General features: G+C 42.2%; 1 long non-coding RNA gene across 1 annotated transcript; it reads right to left on the reverse strand.

The window, feature by feature from the left end:
- Positions 1 to 1,758: 1,758 nt before the first annotated feature.
- LOC114678895 (uncharacterized) lies at positions 1,759 to 16,601 on the reverse strand. Its single transcript, XR_003730527.2, has 2 exons — positions 2,730 to 16,601; positions 1,759 to 1,910 (listed from the first exon to the last, which is right to left on the reverse strand). It is a non-coding gene; the product is annotated as an uncharacterized LOC114678895 (long non-coding RNA).
- Positions 16,602 to 17,538: the final 937 nt, after the last annotated feature.

A 17,538-nucleotide genomic window follows, 5' to 3' on the forward strand; every position in this document is an offset into this window, starting at 1 on the left:
TAAAGGTTCTAGACTTAGATTGTAGTGATGATTGCACAATTATGTAAGTTTACTAAAAGTCATTGAATTATACATCTAAAATGGGTGAATTTCATGATATATAAATTATACCTCAATAAAACTGTTTTTTAAAAATATAACTCAAATATTTAACAAGTAGAATTCATGACATCAAAATACAGCAGTTACTACATAGAATCAAAGGCAGGAACTTCCTATGACAAAATATTCATAGTGACTATCTCTAGCAATTTCACGGTAACATTTCTTTCTGTCTCTTAAGTGTATTTTATAAACTTTCTGCATTGACTATCTGGCTTTCCTAACAACAACAATGTGGCGGCTACTGCTGTTGTTGTTTTAAATAAAAAGCATGGGTAAATTGATTTATAAGCTTGCAGTTGGGAAGGCCTTTCAGAATAAGATAGAAAAGCCGATAGCCTAAAGGTACTCTGCCACATTTGCCATATGAAATGTTAAAAATGCTGCTGCAGCAAAAACCAAACCAAACAAAAACAAGTACTAAACACAAAGTTAAAACACACAGGACAAATTGGAGAAAACATCTACAAAACACAGTGAAAGACAAAAGCCTAACTTTCTTAATTTATCAAGCTCAGCCAAATCAGTAAATGCTGAACCCAACGGAAAAATGAGCAAAGAATAGGAATAAGCAATTCACAGAAAAAAGAATATTAACGGTCATTTTGCATATGAAAAGATGCTCAACCTTGTTCACTTTGTGGTGAGACTATAAACTTGTATGATTTTTTTTTTTTTTTTTTTTTTGAGACGGAGTTTTGCTCCTGTTGCCCAGGCTGGGCGTGCAATGGCGAGATCTCGGCTCACTGCAACCTCTGCCTCCCAGGTTCAAGCGATTCTCCTGCCTCAGCCACCTGAGTAGCTGGGATTGCAGGCATCCACCATCATGCCTGGCTAATTTTTGTATTTTTAGTAGAGACAGGGTTTCGCCATGTTGTTCAGGCTGATCTCGACCTCCTGACCTCAGGTGATCTGTCCACCACGGCCTCCCAAATTGCTGGGATTACAGGCACGAGCGACCAAGCCCGGCCAAACTTGTATGATCTTTTTTATGGGCAATTTGACAAAATGTACCAATACCTTTTTTTTTTTTTTTTTTTTTTGAGACGGAGTCTCGCTCTGTCGCCGAGGCTGGAGTGCAGTGGCCGGATCTCAGCTCCTGCAAGCTCCGCCTCCCGGGTTTACGCCATTCTCCTGCCTCAGCCTCCCGAGTAGCTGGGACTACTGGCGCCCGCCACCTCGCCCGGCTAGTTTTTTGTATTTTTTTAGTAGAGACGGGGTTTCACCGGGTTAGCCAGGATGGTCTTGATCTCCTGACCTCGTGATCCGCCCGCCTCGGCCTCCCAAAGTGCTGGGATTACAGGCTTGAGCCACTGCGCCCGGCCCACCAATACCTTTTTAAAGTGTAGTTCCACACTGTGCGACTTGGCACACTATAGGGAATCTATAGGGAATCCACTCCTATGAAATTACCCTATAGATTACACCAACAAAAATATTCCAAGATAGACATAAGCATATGTTCATTGCAATGTGGTTATAGTGAGAAAACTAAATCCTGAATATCCATGAGTAAGGAATAAGCTAAATAAATTATGCTACCTTACAAATGGAATTCTATGCACTCTTAAGAAGTATTAATTACATCTAGATGTGCCAATGTATAAATATCTCTGAGAAATAGGAAGTGAAAAAAGAAAACAGCAACAGAATGAATATGGGAAAAAAATCCATGTTCTACAAATTTTAAAAGATAAGTATACACATACGTAAATATTTTTTTCCAGAGATAGTAATGGTTATCTTTGAAATGAAGGACTGCCGGATAGAAAGTCTATCGACTTTTGGCCGGGCGCGGTGGCTCAAGCCTGTAAAAAAACAAAACAAAACAAAAAAAGTCTATCGACTTTTCATTTCTGTTCTATCGACTTTTCATTTCATTTCTATCGACATTCCTATGCTGTGACGCACATTTTAAGGCTGTGCCTGTAATTTTTTTAACGTCCACAAAGGCTAGCTAGGAGGTGGGATTATAAACCATTTCTGTTTTCTTATTTTTTACTTATCCATATTTAAAAATAACTTAATGGATTTGTTATTTCAACAGGTTATTCTTCTCCGCTTGACCTCGAGTTACAGAGATGCCAGATGAAGTCAAAGAGGATACCAGATGCAGCCAGGCGGCTGGGGAGGCACGTACGTCTCAGCTGACCCAGGGCAGCTGTTCTCCAGGGCGCGGCTTGGCAATGGCGGCGGCCCCAGCGCCCGCATTCAGCCCAACCCACCAGGTCACCCCAGTCCAGTCCGTGGTGCTCAGATCCCCAAGCAATCACAGGTCTGAGGCCGAAAGAACTATGTGAATGTGTACGTGATATTAGGCGCACGCTCTGAACGAAGGGAAACCGAAGCACTTCAAGGGGCCGCGTTCAGAGGAGGGGAAAGACTGCAGGGTCTGGGTGTGATCCCTGCCTGGACTCTCTTAGAAGCTCCACTATCCTCTTCTCCAATGATTTGTCTTCCCATTCCAGAATTTCTTACCTTAACCTACTCAGCCTGAGTTAAATAAGCATCTGCATGCAGAAATAAGTAAGTGGGGGAATTTGTACTTTCCTGCAGTGAGCGTGCATTATTTTTCTCATCATACAAATCCGTTTTTAGACAACAATAAATGACCGATATAAGCCCACCTATTCGAAGGTATGCTTTCTACTGGAGTCCGTAGAGACCTTCAATCAGATCTGCTGTGCTCCCACCAGGTAACCCACATTCTCCGCCTGGAAAGAAGGGCAGAAGCAAGCAGGGAGATTAAGGACATGAACAGTGATGGGGGACTGTGAGGACTGGCTGCACAATTCTCCTGGAGGGTGACTTACAAGCAGAGGGCGCAAGAGAATGGTAAAGAAAAAATACTGGTGTATGCATGCTTTTGGGTCTATTTAACTAGATTCTCCCAATTTCTCTTCCATCAATCTTTATAGGATTTGCTATGTATTTGCACTACTCAGCTCCATCCTGCTGACTTTATCATATTCTCACGCTGAATCGCGATGAGTAAATTGAGGAAGGAAGCAAGGATAAGTAGGGATGGTGCCACACTACCTCTCAGGCTGGGCACTAGAGGGCAGAAGCTTCCAGGAAATCTTTACAGGCAGACCCTCACTTCTAAAAATGCCCACAGATCTACAACGTTGGTGAACCTGGAGAACATTATCATAAGTGAAATACGCCAGACCCAGAAGGACAAACACTGCATATCTCACTCATGTGGAATCTAAACAGGTCGAGCTCACCATAACACACAGTAGTAGTAGAGGGGTTACCATGGACTAGGGGATGTTGGTTAAAGGGTACAAAATTTCAGTTATAAGGTGAACAAGGTCTGGAGACCTACTTTACAGCATGGTGACTACAGTGAATAATAATGTGTTGTGGAGTACGGTGGCCTCTGTAATCCCCACGACTCAGGAGGCTGAGGTAGAGGATTGTTTGAGCCCAGGAGTTTGAAACCAGCCTGGCCAAGGTAGGGAGATCCTATCTCAAAAAAAGGGGAAAAAATGTATACTTGAAATTTTGCTAAGAAAATAGATCTTAAGCATTCATACCACACACAAACAAACATGATAGATATGTGACTAGCTTGATTGTGGTAATCACTTCGCGATATATACGTAGATCAAAACTTCACATTGTACACCTTAAATATGTACAGTTTTTTTTTTTAGATGAAGTTTCACTCTGTTGCCAGGCTGGAGTGCAGTGGCATGATCTCAGCTCACTGCAATCTTGACCTCCCGGGTCCAAGCGATTCTCCTGCCTCAGCCTCCCAAGTAATGGGGACTACAGGCACACACCACCACGCCCAACTAATTTTTGTATTTTTGGTAGAGACGGGGTTTCACCATGTTAGTCAGGATGGTCTCGATCTATTGACCTTGTGATCTACCCGCCTTGGCCTCCCAAAGTGACAATTTTTTTTTTTTTTGAGACAGAGTTTTTTTGCTCTTGTTTCCCAGGCTGGTGCACAGTGGTGTGATCTCAGCTCACTGCAATCTCCACCTTCCGGGTTCAAGCAATTGTCCTGCCTCAGCCTCCCCAAGTAGCTGGGATTACAGGCACACACCACCATGCCCAACTAATTTTGTATTTTTAGTAGAGATGGAGTTTCACCATGTTGTCAGGGTGGTCTTGAATTCCTGACCTCAGGTAATTCGCCCGCCTCGGCTTCCCAAAGTGCTGGGATTACAGGCGGGAGCCACTGTATCTGGCCAAATGTGTAGAATTTTTATTTGTCAATCATACTTCAATAAAGCCAGGGTTGGGGGCCGGAGATGATTGACGAAAGAGCCTCTGAATGCAAAAAAGTTTAGGAATACCTTGACCAATTAGATTTGTTTGTATTTTCTTTTTTTAAATCTGTGCACGGCCGGGCGCGGTGGCTCATGCCTGTAATCCCAGCACTTTCGGAGGCCGAGGCGGGCGGATCACAAGGTTAGGAGATTGAGACCACGGTGAAACCCCGTCTCTACTAAAAATACAAAAAAAAAAAAAAAAAAAAATTAGCCGGGCGCGGTTGCAGGCGCCTGTAGTCCCAGCTACTCGGGAGGCTGAGGCAGGAGAATGGCGGGAACCCGGAAGGCGGAGCTTGCAGTGAGCCGAGATCCGCCCCACTGCCCTCCAGCCAGGGGGACAGAGCGAGACTCCGTCTCAAAAAAAAAAAAAAAAAAAAAATCTGTGCACAACAGTGACATAAAAAATAAAAATGGGAAAAAAATCAATGTCTAGCTAATTCTAAAACAGCTCTTTCAACATGTTTACAACAAAAATTCTATGCGATATAAAGTATTTAGTGATTTTTTAAAAAATGCCCAAAGAGAGAAACACTCAACAGCCAATCGTGGCCACTATATGGTCTAAGTGTCTAAAACCACATCACGAAGTTGCTTGCTGTTCTATCAAAGTTCTGCCTTATGATGGGAAAAAACAATCCATGTTAAATTCAATTTTGGCCTTGTTAGGCTCATTTGCATGAGTTATCTTATGTAGACTTGATTTCCACAAGTGCTACCTCGGGGTCTTGGCTCCCAACTCTCTGATGATTCTTTGGCTGTGTCCTTCTGAGCAATATTTGTTTCTCTACAGGATGAATGCTGTCGGTGTTAGCGCTGAGAACCAGAGTCTATTCAGGATGGTGGGTGTATACAAAGGAGGGGGAACTGGGGCACAAAGAGAGGAAACTGGTCCCCGTTCTGTAGTTTGCTCCCCATTCCGGCCTGTTTTAACACAAAGGCAGGCGTTGTTGACAAATGTTGTAGGGGACACAGGGAGGTCTTCCACTTCCTGGTTTCAGATTGAACTCCACGTCACCTTTATCAAAATTCATTGAACAGCCCCCTGAGCTTTTGACCTGATCCTCGCTCTCTTTGTTGTGAGTTGCCATCTGCAGGGTCTCTGCTCCTGGCTGTGACACCTCCTTAGTCATCTTCTGGTGTCTCTCCTATGGGCACCACTACTTGCCCACAGTGGCTGTCCTAACAATCTCTCTCAACATTTTAATTGTCACCTTCTAGGTTAACCCCATTTAAAAAGAGGTTTTGTTTCGATCACACCTCTGGGATGTAACAGCTCAAACCACAGAGTTCCTGTTGTGCCTGCTACCAAATCATGTGGCTCCAGGAAATTCTGCGCTTTCCCACCATTTGCTGTTAATCAGTAAACTCCAAAGTTCCTACCAGTCCTGGCTGAGGGATTCAAAACAAGCCCAAGGCAACATTCTTACACACACTGAGAACAACAGAAGAGTAATTCAGAATGAGATTTTAGGACGATAATTTTTAAAGTTACTTGTTAAATAAAATAAAAAACCATGCCCGTAAGGAAGGACACTGTAGCATTATCTTAGCTAAAAACTGCACGGAAGTATAGACCACTAAATGACTGGGTACTAGGCTGGCGCGGTGGCTCAGGCCTGTGATCCCAGCATGTTGGGAGGCCGAGGTGGGTGGATCACGAAGTCAGGAGTTCGAGACCAGCCTGGCCAACATAGTGAAACCCCCGTCTCTACTAAAAAAAAAAAAAAAAAAAAAAATTAGCCAGGTGTGGTGGTGGGCGACTATAATCCTAGCTACTTGGAAGGCTGAGGCAGAAGAATCTCTTGAACCCAGGAAGCAGAGGTTACAATGAGTCAAGATTGTGCCATTGCACTCTAGCCCAGGGCGACAGTACAAGACTCTGTCTCAGAAAAAAAAAAACAAAGACTGGGTCTTCAGTTAAAAGTGATCCAAATATACCTCGGACATTCAGACACTGCACTAGAATGTAATCATCACGAGGTAATCATCAGTACAGGCAATGGCTGGGCCCCGGGGTTAACCAACAGTGATTTAAGTTTCCATGAGACCAAGGTTAGTTGTGCTAACTGGTTTCCAAACAAGGTAAAAAAATACCACAGTAGGAACACGCTGTATCTCAAAGAGTAAAACAATATGTCAAATCTCTCCCTCTGCGTTACAAATGCCATTTGCATTACAATGGTAATACACTGTAAAGAAATGTTCTACTAAGTTTGTTAGATGAACTACATGTGCTCTGTTTCAAATCACGTACTAATAAAAGTGATCTAGGCCAGGTGCGGTGGCTCATGCCTGTAATTCCAGCACTTTGGGAGGCCAAGGCAGGGGTATTGCTTGAGATCGGAGCTCAAGACCAGCCTGGCCAACATAGCAAAACCCCATTTCTACTAAAAATACAAAAAAAAAAAAGCCAGGTGTGGTGGTGCACGCCTGTAGTCCCAGCTACTTGGGAGGCTGAGGCAGGAGAATCACTTGAACCCGGGACGAAGAAGTTGCAGTGAGCTGAGATTGTACCACTGCACTCCAGCCTGGGTGATAGAGCCAGACTGCATCTCAAAAAAAAAAAGTAATCTAGTTCTTTGATAGATTTGCGTAATTCCCTAACTAGACTACAACTGATTCCCCTTAAGAAATGTCTGTAGGCTCTCTATGAAAAACAGAGTTTTTTTTCTTTTTTTTTTTTCTTTCTTTTTTTTTTTTTTTTTGAGACAGACTCACTCTGTTGCTCAGGCTGGAGTGCAGTGGCAGGATCACTGCTCACTGCAGCTGTGACCTCCTGGGCTGAAATGATCCTCCCACCTCAGCCCCTCAAGTAGCTGGGACTATAGGTGCAAACCACCAGTCCTGGCTAATTTTTTAATTTTTTGGTAGCATGGGGTCTCGCTAAGTTGCCCAGGCTAGTCTCAAACTCCTGGGCTTAAGTGACCCTCCCACCTTGGCCTTCCAAAGTATTGGAATTATAGGCATAAGCCAATTCACCAGGCCTAAAAATTAGGTTTTTTTAAATACAACTTCCTGTGTAAATTGTGTTACTACTTTGTAGGATGCTTACTTTTTCTTGAAGGTGTTTTATTTCCCCCATGAACCTGTCAGCATCTTGAAAGAAGGGACAAGGAGTTCTTTTTTTCTAATTGGACAGCTCAGCATTTTGATTAAATGAACAGCAATGCCACTGAGGGTTGGCCTCCCGTGCTGAGATCTTGTCAGTGGCTACCAGAGGCTATGCAAGCCCCTGCTCCAGCCCAGTGCTTCCCCTTCTCTCTCCAAGGGGATCCTAGATTGGTTGAATTTATGGATCTGTTCCTGGCCTTCCCAGGCATGCAAGATCCCCAGGAAAAGGCAACAACCTGGCTCATCATCAAATCCATTTCTTGCTTCTGATATTCTACTTCCTTTGCCTGAACCTTTGGCCACATATTTTGCCCCTTTGACACTGGTCCTTGGTATTGTTTTGTGGCTTACTCCCTCTCTTCAACACTTGCAGGATCTCTGTCCCCTGAACACTAGCATTAGGTTTTGAAATGTTCTTGTAATCCTTGTATTCACTTCTTTTATGGCATCTTTCTGATTCTCTGGTATCATGCTACCATCATTAACTCAGTGTCTCCCCTGGCTTTGTGATAGCCACACTTTCTCTCTTTCTTCTCTCTCTCTCTCTCTCTCTCTCTGTCCCTCTACCCTCCCCCCCTTCTCTCTCTCTCTCTCCCATCCATTTCTCATCCCCTGGGTTCTCAACCTGACTCTCAAACCCCATTTTGTCCTGACTCCAACAATGATACATAAACTTATGAACTTCAGTGCAGGCAGACATGTACGTAGAAGAACTTTGGATTCACCTACCTTTAAATACATCCTGCCTCTTGCTCTATGGAGGTATAACCTAACCTGGATGCCCAAAGGTAGCCATAGTGGAGAAATGTAAGGCCCCTAATAAACATCTATCCATCCTCTGTGCTTAGCACTCTGGGTTTTATGACGAACCACAGACTTTACAAATCTTACAATCTAGGCCGGGTGTGGTGGCTCACACCTGTAATCCCAGCACGTTGGGAGGCCTGAGGCGGGAGAATTGCTGGAACCTGGAAGGCGGAGGTTGCAGTGAGCTGAGATCAAGCCACTGCACTCCAGCCTGGGCAACAGAGCGAGACTCCATCTGAAAAAGAAAAGAAAAAATATTCGCCGGGCACGGTGGCTCTCGCCTGTAATCCCAGCCCTTTGGGAGGCTGAGGCAGGCGGATCACGAGGTCAAGAGATCGAGACCATCCTGGTCAACATGGTGAACCCTCGTCTCTACTAAAATACAAAAAATTAGCCAGGCGTGGTGGCACACATCTGTAGCCCCAGCTACTCGGGAAGCTGAGGCAGGGCAATCACTTGAACCCGGGAGGCGGAGGTTGCAGTGAGCAGAGATTGTGCCACTGCACTCCAACCTGGCAACAGAGCAAGATTCCATCTAAAAAAAAGAAAATCTTACAATCCAGAAGGAGAGGAAAGGCAGAAACCCATATGCAATGTGAGACAGTACATGAACAAAACACAAATCTAGCGAGAAGTTTCAGAAAAGGGAGTGTTATGGTTTGAACTGTGTCCCCTTCTCATTATTCATACACTGGACTATGAACACTGAGTCCCAATCCCCAGTACCTCAGAATGGGACTTAATTTGGAAACGGGGTAATTGCAGATGTAATTGGTTAAGATGAGGTCAAACTGAAGTAGGGTGAGCCCTAATCCAAAATGATTGCAGTCTGTATGAAAAGGGGAAGGAGAGAGTCACCCATGCAGGGAGAATACCGTGTGAAGATGAAGACACAGATCAGAGATGGTTTCAAATGAGTTTCCATATTCAGTCTCAATGATATTCATAACATCTTGTAATCCTTGTATTCGCTTCTTTGAATACAAGGTGCTTTAAGGACTAACACTAGGAAATGCAACCAGAGCAGTTCTGAAACAGATGTCAGAAAGCATGGGTTCAAGGAAAGAGGTCATGTTGATCTAGCTTTTTTTTTTTTTGAGATGGAGTCTTGCTCTGTTGCCCAGACTGGAGTGCGGTGGTGCGATCTCGGCTCACTGCAACCTCGCCTCCCCAGGGTCAAGCGATTCTGCTGCTGCAACCTCCTGAATAACTGGGATGACAGGTATGTGCCACCATGTCCAGCTAATTTTTGTATTTTTAGTAGAGACGGGGTTTCACCATGTTGGTCAGGCTGATCTCAAACTCCTGACCTTGTGATCCACCCACCTCAGCCTCCCAAAGTGCTCGGATTACAGGCGTGAGCCACCCCACCCAGCCGATGTAGCTTTTTAAAAGTGGCAAAGCCACTTACCTCCTCAGTGACTCAGTTTTGTCTACAAAAAGATAGCAACATCCCCACCTTTGTTTTACTCTCTCAAAAATGCGATGAGGGTAAATGAGATTAAAAGATGTTTATGATGTGGGGAAATAATTTAAAAACAGATAGATACAAGCTTTGAGCAATAGAAATGTGTGTATGTGTGTTGTCTACGGATACACTTATACATATCCATATGTACATGTGTGCCATTAGATGGCAGCAGGAAGCTAATTCATAACAAAGTCAGCTTCAGCCAAGTTTTTCCCTTTATCAGACAGATTTCTTGTGACTTGGTCTCACTGACTCAGTCTCAACAGGATTCTCTATGTCTCTGTCTCTTTGTCTTCTCTCTTTTTCCCTGTCTCCTTCCTCTCTTTCTACCCCTTCTCCCTCTCTCCCCAACTTAAAGAAAACACCTTTTATTAAATTATGAAAAATGCCAAATGTGGCCGGGCGTGGTGGCTCATGCCTGTAATCCCAGCACTTTGGGAGGCCAAGGCGGACAGATCACAAGGTCAGGAGATCTAGACCATCCTGGCTAACACGGTGAAACCCCGTCTCTACTAAAAATACAAAAAATTAGCGGGGTGTGGTGGCAGGCGCCCGCAGTCCCAGCTACTCGGGAGCCTGAGGCAGGAGAATTGCGTGAACCCGGGAGGCGGAGCTTGCAGTGAGCCGAGATCATGCCACTGCACTCCAGCCTGGGCCACAGACCAAGACTCCGTCAAAAAAAAAAAAAAAAAAAAAAAGCCAAATGTTCACAAAAGGAGAATAGTACAGTGAGCCCTCATCAACCCAACACACAAATTCAACTAATTCTGCCATACTTGCTTCAACTCTCCATCCATTCTTCTCTCCTTCCCTCACTCCCCACTGAATTTTAAAGCAAATCTCAGACTTCACGGTTTTCCACCTATATACTTCAATATGCATATGTAAAAATTATGATCATATCCATACATAATCATAATACCATTGTGAAACTTATAACATGAATGATAATTTCTTAGAATCTTATCATGTCTCTTTTCAAAGGTTTGAAACAAGAATGATGGCCATATTTTACATAATTTATAATTTAGCAAATAGAATATTTGAATAATAAACCAATTCCATTTTGAAGGTTTCTGATGTAGCACTCTGTTTAAAAAAAAAAAAAAACAAACAAACTACTTGAGAAAAGTATGGATTGATTGTATTGGAAGTTGCAAGGCCTGAGGAATGTTTTCCCATGATTTTAGTCCTTCTCATCAATGTTCTATGCCTCAGTTCTGGTAACCCCAGAATGATGCTGTTACCTGACAGTATTCTAATGAAGATTAAAGAAATAACATCTGTTAATCTTATTAAGTTCACTGAGGCAGGATGGGGCTGGGTGCTGGTAAATGGAGCAGATAAATGATGTGAGCCATCTACACTTTATTTTTCACGTTGAAAAGTCATTATAGAGAAACTTTCTCCTTTGGTGCACGTACTGATACTTCAGAGCACGTATGAACTATGGTAGGTAGGAAAGTCGTGCCAGAGACTACCTCTTAGTAACCTTAGCAGAAAATTACAGCGTAATGCCTACAGCCCTGGGAAGAGACACATATACATCCATTTCACACCATGTGGAGTTTACATAACTGAATCAGAATTTTTAAAAAGGAATCTGGTTGATAATTGTTCCAGAATAAATCAACTCAATTTTTCAGTAAATATCAAAAACATTCATAAGACCTAGGTATTCTACTTTCAGCAATTTATACTAAGGAAATAAACATAGATGGAGGCAAAGATGCAGTTACAAGGACGTATGTGTCAGTGTTGTTTATAAAAACAAACTTTTAAAAAATAACCCTTAAATATTCAACAACAGAGATGGGTGAATAAACTGCATTATAGAACCATGATGGGATACTTTGTAGCTATTAAAAATCACCTGGTAGGAATACATTGATTAACATGTAAATGTTTTGACAATATCTTTAGTGAAAAAAATCATGTTATAAAATAGTACAGGCTGGGCACGGTGACTCACACTTGTAAGTCACACTTTGGGAGGCCGAGGCAGGTGGATCACCTGAGGTCAGGAGTTCAAGACTGGCCTGGCCGACATGGTGAAACTCCATCTCTACTAAAAATATAAAAATTAGCTGGGCATGGTGGTGCATGCCTGTAATCCCAGCTACTCAGAAGGCTGAGGCAGGAGAAGCGCTTGAACCCAGGAGGCGGAGGTTGCAGTAAGCCAAGAGCATACCACTGCCCTGCAGCCTGGGTGACAGAGTGAGACTCCGTCTCAATAATAATAATAATAATATAGTATAAAGGCATCAATTCCTCTTTAGTTTAGCTGTATTTATACATGTGCACATATACCTGTGCACACACACACACAGAAATGAGATTAGAAAGACATGGAGTAAACATAATGCTAATAGCAGTTACCTCTATAAGCAGAATTATAAAAGCTTTTTTTTTTTCTGCCTCTAGGTTTTTCTATAATGTGCATATAAAAAATAAGTAAAAAATATTTTTCTTTCAAAAATTTGACTAGCAGATCTGGCAACATGGAAGACAGACCTAAAGTAGAATGCCACATACTATAAACACAAAGAAATAACAGATACAAGGAAAATAGAAAAGCAAATCCCTTAGAAATGTGGAAGGATCTGAATACGGATTGGGATGCACATTAATTAACAAAGCAGCTGCTCACAGTTGGAGGCAAGGTGGAGATGAGGTCAGTGTTCCCTGATAACAAACCAGACAAAGATGTCATACACATGCCAAAACACTACAGACCAGTATCTATGAATACTAACACAAAAATCCTCAACAACGTACTAGCAAACTGAATCCAGCACATAAAAAGGATTATACATCATGACCAAGTGAAATTTATCCCAGTCATGTGATATTTGAACATCAATGAATGTAACAGCCATATCAAGAGAAGAAAGGACAAAAATTGTATGATCATTGCAACAGATGCAGAAGCACATGATAAAATCTGACACTCTTTCATGATAAAATACTCAACAAACTAGGACTAGAAGGGAACTTCATCAGCCTGATAAAGGGTATTTATGAAAAACCCACAGATAACATCACACTTAATGATAAAAGACTAAAAGCCTTCTCCCTAAGATCAGGAGCAAGACAAGGATGCCTACTTTTGCCACTTCTGTTCAACATTGTACTGGAGGTTCTAGACAGAGCAATTAGGTAAGAGACAAAAATAAAAGGCATCAAGATTGGAAAGGAAGTAAAACTACCTGTAGTTGCAGATGACATGATTTTGTATGTAGTAAACCCTAAGGAATCTGCTTTAAAAAATAAAAAATAAATAAAAACTATTAGAATAGGCCAGGTGTGGTGGCTCACTTCTGTAATCCCAGGACTTTGGGAGGCCAAGGCAGGCGGATCACTTGAGGTCAGGAGTTCGAGAGTAGACGCCAAAATGGTGAAACTCCGTTTCTACTAAAAATACAAAAATCAGCCAGGTGTGGTGGTGCATGCCTGTAGTCATGCACTACATGACTCAGGTGGGGCTGAGGCACGAGAATTGCTTGAACCAGGGAGGTGGAGGTTGCAGTGAGCCAAGATACCACCACTCCACTTCAGCCTGGGTGACGAAATGAGACTGTCTCAAAAAAACACAAACAACAACAACGAAACAAGGCCGGGCATGGTACTCATGTCTGTAATCCCAGCACTTTGGGAGGCCGAGGCTGGCAGATCACCTGAGGTTGGGAATTCGAGACCAGCCTGACCAACATGGAGAAACCCTGTCTCTACTAAAAATACACACACAAAAAAATTAGCTGGGCATGGTGGCGCATGCCTGTAATCTCAGCTACATGGAAGGCTGAGGCAGGAGAATCGCTTGAACCCAGGAGGTGGAGGTTGCGGTGAGCCAAAATCATGCCACTGCACTCCAGCCTGGGCAACAAGAGTGAGACGCCATCTCAAAAACAGACAAACAAACAACACTATCAAAATAAATAAGAACACTGTCCATGAATGTTCATAGCATTGTTCATAAGAGCCAAAAAAGTGGAGACAACCCAAATGTCCATCAACTGATGAATAAATAAATAAAATTTGGTGTATCCATACGACAGAATATTACTCAGCAATAAAAAGAAATGAAGCACTGATACTTGCTGCAACATGGACGAACCTTGAAAACATGCTAATTAAAGCAGCATGCTAATTGAAACATGCTAATTGAAAGAGTGGAATTTTATGATTCCATTACATGAAATGTCCATAACAGGCAAATATATACATATAGAAGGTAGATTAGTTGTTGCCTAAGGCCACGGGGGTAGGGGGGGTTAAGGGTAATTGAGAGTGGCAGGTAATGGATATTGGTTTTAGGGGGAGGTAATAAAAATGTGCTGAACTTGATGGTGGAGATGGTTGCATAGCTCCGTGAACATACTGAAAACTTTTTTTTCCAACTTTTGTTTTAGATACAGAGGGTACATGTGCAGTTTGTTACATGGGAATATTGCATGATGCTGAGATTTGGAGTATGGATCCCGTCACCCAGGTAGTGAGCATAGTACCCGATAGGTAGTTCTAAAATTATATTTCAAGAAAGTTGTTAAAAGAAGACAATACATAATCTCAATTTGCTCAGACAGGTAAAAGTATTGGAAATGAATAAACAATTAGATGTTGTGGTTATGCACATTTTAAAATCCCAAGGAATAATTAAACCAACTATTAGAACAAATAAGAGTTTGGACACATTGTTAGACACAAAAACAATATAGAAAAGTCAACATTGTCCTCGTGAAAATGTCAATGAGAAAGTAAAATTTTGAAAAAGATACTATTCTCCCCAATAACAACACTTATGGGACCAAGGAATAAACGTATCAAAAAGAGCAAGATCTCAAGCCAGACACAATAGCGCATATCTGTAACTGAGGTGGGAGAATCGCTTGAGCCTAGGAATTCAAGTCCAGCCTGAACAACACAGCAAGACTCTAACTCTTGAAGAAAAAAAAATGAGCGCGATCTAAAAACAAAATTATAAAGCTTCACTGAAAGACACAAAAGACACAAAAGAAGACCTAAATAAAATGAAGAAATATACCATGTCCATAAATGGGAAAGCTTAATACCATAAAGATGGCACTTCTCCAAATATTAATTCAGGATAATTAAAATAATAAAATGTTAAAGGCTAACAAGTTGGTTCTAAATTTCAAGGAAGAGAAAAGGAAAGAACCTGAAGACCATTTTGAAGAAAACAAGATGGGAATAGTTGCCCTCTCATTTATTAAAACTCATTATAAATGTATAGTAATTAACGAGTGTTGTATTGGTGCAGGGACACACAAACAGACCAATGGAATAGAAAAGAGAGAGCCTAGAAATAAATCGTGATTCTTATGAGAACTTAATATAATAGAGATGGTGTTGCAAATTGATAGGAAATTTCAAAATAAGCTTCAGATTGATTCCATACCTGAATAGGAAAGAGTGAACCTTTAAGACTTCTAAAACGTTTTAGACACAAACACAAGATAATAAATATACGATTCAGGGTATGGAAGAAGTTCTTAAATAAGACAACAAAAACACAAAAAATGTAAGAAATTTGATGGCATCAAAATTTCTCTGTAAAAAAGACAATATACTCTCAACCATAGACCAGGAGAAGCTATCTGTAAACAACTACAAAAAGGAGAAAAGGGGGAATCAGCAGTTTGGGGAAAGACAATTTAATAGAAAAATGTCAAGAATATAAGGGCAAATAATATATAGACAAAATCTGGGTGGCTAAATTTTTCATTGTAAAGATATTCACTATTAGATTAAACCTCATTAAATTGCCAATACTTGATAGTTTTAGCTCACAAAAATGCGATTTCATATAGGTAAAATTAGTAGCAGTAGGAGAATTAAAAATTAACAGATACCATTGGCCTACTGTGGTGGCTCGTGTCCATAATTCCAACACTTTGCGAGGCCAAGGCAAAGGGTCACTTGAAGCCATGAGTTCAAGACTAGCCTAGGCAAATGGTGAGACCTCATCTCTACAAAAAATAAGGAAATTAGCCAGGCACAGTGGCCTGTGCCTGCAGTCCCAGCTACTAGGGAGGTAGAGGCAGAAGGATGGCTTGAGCCCAGAAGTCTGAGACTGCAGTGAGCTATGATCACACCACTGCACTCCAGCCTGGGCAACAGAGCAAGACCCTGTCTCCAAAAAAAAAAAAAAGAAAGAAAGAAAAAAGAGAGAGAGAGAAACCATTAAAAATCCATTAGATTGACTATCAGGACTCACAAAATTATGTGGAAACATAAACTATTAGACAGTTGTAGAAGAAAGCTTAGATTGGTAAAGCACTTTGGCAATACCTAATAAAGTGGAACGTACATATACCCCTAAGACTAAGCAACTTCACTCCTTCATAATCTTCCTAGAGAAATTCTTACATAGGCACGCAAGGAGATAAGCCAAAGATACTGTATTACCCAGAGTCCTCCAGAGAAACAGAACCAGAACCAACAGAGAGAGAGAGAGAGAGAGAGAGAGAGAGAGAGAGACTCTGTGTGTGTGTGTGTGTGTGTGTGTGTGTGTGTGTGTTTAATTATAAGGAATTGGCTCACAGGATTACGGAGGTTGAGAAGTCCCAAGATAGGCAGATGGCAGGCTGGAGACCCAGGAGAATCAATGTTCAAGTCCAAAGGCCTGAGGACCAGAACAGCTGATGTTATTAACACTTGTAAGTTCCAGTCTAAAAGCCAGCAGGCTCCAGACCCAAGAGCTGATGTCTCAGTCTGACCCTTTTTTTTTTTTTCAGGTGGAGTTTTGCTCTTGTTACCCAGGCTGGAGTACAATGGCGCAATCTCAGCTCACTGCAACCTCTGCCTCCCGGGTTCAGGTGATTCTCCTGCCTCAGTCTCCTGAAGTAGCTGGGATTACAGGTGCCCGCCACCACACCCAGCTAATTTTTGTATTTTTGGTAGAGACGGGGTTTCACCATGTTGGCCAGGTTGGTCTTGAACTCCTGACCTCAGGTGATCCACCCGCCTCAGCCTCCCAAAATGTGGGGATTACAGGCGTGAGCCACCGCATCCGGCCAGTCTGAGTCTTAAGGCCAGAAAAGACCAATGTCTCAAGTAGCCAGGGAAGAGGACTTCCCTCTTACTTAGCTTTTGTGTTCTATTCAGGTCTTCGACTGATGAGCAGAGGCCTACCCACATTAGGAAGGGCAGTCTGCTGCATTCAGTCTGTCAATCCAAATGCTAATCTCATCTAGAAACACCCTCACAGGCACACCCAGAGTAACGTTTGGTCAAAAGCTTGGGTGCCCATGATCCAGTCAAGTGGACACATAAAATTAACCATCACAGATACTCACTTCAGTATTGCTTGTAATATCAAAAACTTGGGCTAGGCATGGTGGCTCACGCCTGTAATTCTAGCAATTTGGAAGGCTAAGGCGGGTGGATTACCTGAGGTCAGGAATTCAAGACCAGCCTGGCCAACATGGTGAAACCCCATCTCTACTAAAAATACAAAAAAAAAAAAAAAAATTAGCCGAGCATGGTGGCGGGTGCCTGTAATCCCAGCGACTTGGGAGGCTGAAGCAGGAGAATCACTTGAACCTAGGGGACAGAGGTTGCGGTGAGTCAAGATCACAGCACTTCATTCCAGCCTGGGTGAAAGAGCGAGACTCTGTCTCAAAAAAAAAATAAAAATAAAAAATAAAAAACTTGGAAATAATCTAATTGTCTATTTATTCTACAAATACGCACTAGGCATTCATTATGTGCCAGGGACCATTCAATATGTTTGGG

This window comes from Macaca mulatta, chromosome 1 (assembly GCF_049350105.2).
Source record: "Macaca mulatta isolate MMU2019108-1 chromosome 1, T2T-MMU8v2.0, whole genome shotgun sequence".
In the NCBI taxonomy this organism is placed as follows: Eukaryota; Metazoa; Chordata; class Mammalia; order Primates; family Cercopithecidae; genus Macaca; species Macaca mulatta.